Source organism: Lathyrus oleraceus, chromosome 1, assembly GCF_024323335.1.
Source record: "Lathyrus oleraceus cultivar Zhongwan6 chromosome 1, CAAS_Psat_ZW6_1.0, whole genome shotgun sequence".
NCBI lineage: Eukaryota > Viridiplantae > Streptophyta > Magnoliopsida > Fabales > Fabaceae > Lathyrus > Lathyrus oleraceus.
The window spans coordinates 435777480-435783479 of record NC_066579.1 but is presented as its reverse complement, the minus strand read 5'-3'; positions in this window follow the sequence as shown (position 1 = coordinate 435783479).

Genomic DNA, 6000 nt, shown 5'->3' with positions numbered 1-6000 from the left:
AGGATATATTAGAGGGTGAGGGCATAAACCCTTGGCCCTCCCCGTACTAAAGTGCGGACAAAATGGGCATGCCAAACGGGCCGGGCCCGTTTTGTCACCCCTACCAATAAGATGTTCTAAGAGTACAACCATATATTTTCCTGTTAGTTCCAACATAATCAACTCTCAATAACTCTTCAATAATGTGTCTCAAAGCAGCTTGAGACACTGAACCACACAGATTACCATAAAATAGACTTATGTGTGTGTGTTTAACTTAATAATTTTTTTAAGAAAAAGAAGCTCTGATGTTGCCCAACTGTAACTTCAAGTTGTTATTCATAGCCTCCCAACATTTATCCATGTCACCTATAATGTTCCCTAACATGTGATTTAACTTCCAATGAGCAGACTCAACCTTGAAAATAATACATATTAAATATAGTAAAAATAATACATAGTATTGATACTAAAAAAATACATAGTAAAAATAATAAAAGAAAAATACATATCAATTAGTCGCGGTGTTATCCAAATGTAGCACTCAATTAATCCATGCTCCTACGAATCTCTGTCTATATGGAGTCAACCACACGTCTTTCACATAATCAATAAATTGACTACAATCAACACATGCTTGCTCAAGTTGTTGCTCGTCCATAATGTGTTGATCGTCTTTTGCATGTCATTCACCACATATTGCTTGCATTTTGCACCAATATTTTTGTTAATATAAAATTGACATAGAAAATTAATCGTCCTTGAAAACACAATTTCAATTGATTTCATCAAAGCAATATCTCTATATGTCAAAGTCACTTATGTACACAAATCTTTCTTCACAAATAATTGTTTAAGTGTATCCAACACCTAACAAAAATTCTTCGTCTGCTCGGACTCCATATACACAAATGTGATAGAAAATGTCAACTCGGTTGATGTCATGCCAAGAATTTCAAATAGATTTTGCCTATATTTATTTGTCTTGTAGGTGTTGTTCATAACTAATACAATTTGAAAAATATTCAACAACTTAATTGAATATGGATGAGTCCAAAACATATCAATCACAACTTTCGAGTAATCTCTTTTTTTACTCCAATAAATATGACTTGTGTCCTTTATAAGCTTAAACAAATGTTATATCTCACTTCTATGATCTCTTTCTTACATACTATTAAAATGTGTTTGAACTCAAAATATTTGAATTATCGATGATTTTTATTTAAATGTGATTTTTAATGTTATCTAAATATATTCAAATACTTAACATTATCGAAAACTAATATTTAAATAAAATTTACAGCCACTTAAATCAAATTTAGATATTATTCACACACACTTAATGAAATTCATATATATATATATATATATATATATATATATATATATATATATATATATATATATATATCACATTATATTTATACGTATCAAATTCACATGTTTAAATAATATTACATTGCATTATTTACTATAATATATTTGAATGATATTAAAAAATTACTCCGGTTGAATTAAAAATTAATTCTAAATATAATTTAATATTAATGTTTTACTAATATCTCAACGAAATAAGTTAGTCTTTAAATATATATTCAATATGGAAATTATATACTTAGAAGGCACAATAGCGCAGTGGTTACCTATTTTGTGCCGAATTTGTAGGCAGTGGTTTGAATCCCAATTATGGTAGAATTTACAATATTTTTTTGTTAAAATTAAAATAATTAAAAATTTAAATGAATATTAGTTATAATTTAAAAATAATTCAAAATTAAAATAACACAAAGTTGCGTCAGCATAAATGATATTTATTTTACTTTTTATAAATGATAAATAAGATTTTTTTTCTCGAGATTAATTTAGGTTCTATAAGTTTTATGAGAGGGCAAAATAAATCTTCACTTTTTAAATTAGAGATTTGTTCTGCAATCCCTTTGATTATATCTAAAATTAATTTAAAGGACCAAAAAATTCATTAAGCTTTTAAAGGACTAAATATTCTGGATGGCTGAAAAAAATTCAAAAAGATCAACCCAATTACATGTCTAATTTAACTAAAACATTTCATAAATGAATAAGTGTACTTCCGTTTTAGAGCATCATATTGAGTATGTCGATGTACATTCAATTGTTCTTCACAACCTAAATTAGATTAAGCGAGAGGCTTCTATTTGTTTCTCAAACACTTACATTAACATTTAAATGTTTAAACTTATATATATATATATATATATATATATATATATATATATATATATATATATATATATATATATATATATATATATATATATATATATATATATATGTTCTTTAATAAACTGAAACCTCTACCAACATATTTGAAGTCTTTCATCAATTATCATCTTTTACATCTTAGGTAATACCCCTTCTATTAGGGAATACAACCTTTAACTTTTAACTTTTTTTTATTTATCGATCATTTTCTATTAGTATGTGTAAAATAATCAAATATAATGAAAGACAAAAATAGTTATTTATTTAACTTTGCATAAGAAATTGTATATTGGAGAATGTTATTTATATATATGAATTTTTAAATGATTTATAATAACTTTATAAATTTATAAGATTTTAAAATACTTAATGATTTCTAAGAAAATATTGAAAGGCAAATGATTATAACACATTCTCTTTTAAAATACAGACTTTTTTAGTTGTTAAAAGTCAAATTATTTTTGTGTAGAAAAAAAAAGTCAAATTAATTTCATTAAATTTTATGAATCCGTGCTAATTTAATGGAATTCATTTGAATCTAAACTAATATAAGGAGTGTAATAATGTATAATCATAATAGTCAAGGAAAAGTAAAATATATTTAATTTCAGATTTTAATTTAACACATTTAAAATTAAGTTTAAATGTACTTCTACTTCTTATATTTTTTAAATTAAAAATGAAATCTTAATTCTTTCATTTTGTTGGAAATCCACCACAATCTAGGCAAATTTACCGAGATAACCCACTTTTTCGAAAAAATTCCCAAAATAACCCACTTTTTAGGAAAATTCCCAATCTACCCCACTTTTAGGAGGAGGCGCCAATTGGATTGGCGACCCATCTTAAAAATTACAAGGAGGCGCCAATTGGATTGGCTAGGGCACCTGCCCTAGCCAATCCAATTGGCGCCTATGTGTATTTTTTAAGAGGGGGCGCCAATCCAATTGGCGCCTCCCTTAAAAAAGCCTCAAATGAAAAAACTTCCAACATGAAAGTTGTAGATATTTTCAAGACAATGAATTTGGATATAAATTTTGCATCATTTGGATTTTTTATGAGAAAGTTATGGGCAATTGAAGTTGGACTTCTGAGTTTTTCAACTGTAATCTGACCTATAATGTCTTGCATTATTTCATGTGTTTATTTTAGAGTTATGAAATTTTGTCCAACATAACATTTGAAGTTGACATCTTAAATTCTCCAATGCACTTGGTCCCACCTCAAAATAATTAAAAATGAGTGAGTTAGGTCCCTGCGAAGTTGACCCAAAATTAGGGTTTCTGTCAAAATGACCTATAATGTTTTGAAATGAATGATGAGCTTCCAAGTTTCAAATGAATTTTTGATGAACATGAAAGTTGTTCATATGGCGACTGTTGTTAAAACTTGAATGGAGGCGCCAATTGGATTGGCTAGGGCAGGTGCCTTAGCCAATCCAATTGGCGCCTATGTGTAGGTTTTAAAAGGAGGCGCCAACTCAATTGGCGAGTCCCTCATAAAATGCCTTTTTTGTCTTATAAATAGATGCGTTGTGTGACCTATTGTTCCACAACTCATATAATCATTTGGCTATCATGTTTGGTGTTCGTCGCCGATACGGTAAGGTGATTTATGCGAGAGACAAACCTCAAGTGCTGATGCTGTTTTGGAACATCACCACGTTAGATCAACTGAAGAGGGAGCTGGTTCGATGGTTAGACGGGAAAATACCAGAAGGGGAAAAAATCATAAGTATTGAGAGACTTGACAGTATCTTTGGTTGGGTGCGAATGAAGACTGATAAGGATGCTAGGGAAATGATGTTCGGTCCAGACGACATTAATTTGATTGTTGTAATCAGTTAGAATTATTTATGTTTTCAGATGTTTTGTACTGTTGTTTGTTATGAAACTCGTTGTAACAAGAACTTAATGATATATAATGATTGATTGTTACAGAAATACAATGTTACAAAAAGCTTAAGATCTAGATAAAATGTTACAAAAAGCTTAAGATCTAGATAAAATGTTACAAAAATCTTAAGATCTAGATGATGCTCCTTGATTGGGACAGTTGTTTTTGTTGTGTCCTGGTTGACGACAAAGACTACATAATCTTATCATTTTATCTGTGGAATCCATATCTGTTCTGATACGTGTGCTGTTTGGCCTTCCTTTCTTCTTTCTACGCATCTCTTCATTGTGCCAAACAATATCTCCTTCATATGGAGGCCAGTAATCCTCCATTGGTAGTACTGAAAAGCTTTGACTATATACATTCATGATGGTGCTGGCCTTGTACACATCAGATAAATGGGTGTAAGCGTCTTGACGAGTATAAGCGCATGCTGCAATGACATGGGAGCAAGGTATGCGGAAGGCCTGAAATTTTCCACAATCGCACCAACTTCTGTATAGTCTAACAGCGTAGGCTAAATTTGGTCTCCCCTCGTTGTTGCCCATTGTTTCCTGGACGCTGAAATTTTGTCTATGACGGTCAAACACTGTTACAACGTGTGTCGTAGCTTTGATGCTCTCCTCTTTCATGACCTTCATGCAACACTCACTGAATACTTGTCCGGACATTAACACTGCACTCCATCTTTCACCTATGGTTGCGAACATAGAAGCCAACCTATAATAGGTTGATCTTACCAAGGCGGTTATCGGCAGATTTCGAATCCCTTTGAAAACCCCGTTCATGCATTCCACAATGTTTGTTGTCATGTGGCCCCATCGACAACCACCGTCAAATGCTCTTGTCCACTGCTCTTGTCCTGCAAGACAGTGTGACTTGATGTGTCAACCAGGCAAGCTATCAAGAAGGTAGTCATCAGCATGCAGGAGACAAGACAGACACGTGTCGGACACCTAAGATGGTCAGAGATGATGTGTCAATCATGCAAGCCATCCATAAGTGAGTTGTTCAGCATGCAGGAGACAACAATGCCACGTGTCAGACATGCAGAAGGTGGCGCCAATTGGTTTGGCGCCTACCTTTAAGGCTTGTACATGGTCGCCAATTTGAATGGTGCCCCCATGGAGTCAGTCCTCGAAACCAAGCATTCAGAACTAGCCTTGCATGCATGTACCCTATGGTGTCACCAATTTGAATGGCGCCCCCTCTTTAATATTGTACATGGTCGCCAAATGAGGTGGAGACACCATGCAAACACATTTTTTTATGCACTCCTCCATTTGCCTATAAATTCATCCACTCCTTCAACAATTCTTCCACACCAACATTCTCACTACTTCATCTACATTTCTCACTACTTCATCTACATTACTTCTTTTACAATTTCATCTTCAACAAAATCTTCTATTTTCATCTACACCAACTCCCCAACAATACGTCTTTACTCACAATGGGCGAAGCACACAGAGGAACAGTTGCAAACATCGCGACATACGTAAGTTTTTTCTTATACTTATTTTTTATGTTTCATCTCCACCAACCCCATTTTATTTTGAAATATCGACTTAGTGAAGTGTTACATTATTTCTATTATAGGATGTCTCAAGGTTTCGAACTCGAGTCCACGAATTTGTCCCAATGGACCCGATGATTCAACCTTATGTTGAACTCGCCGGTTTTGGTCACATTAGCAAAATTATGTCTTGGTCTATAGATAACAAGTTCATTCTAGCCTTATGCGAAAGATGGAGGCCAGAGACACACACATTTTGGTTTCCAACCGGTGAGTGTACCGTGACGTTAGAAGACGTCTACATGCTTTTAGGACTACGAATTGAAGGCAAAACTGTTAATGGTAAGACCAACTATGCAAATTCA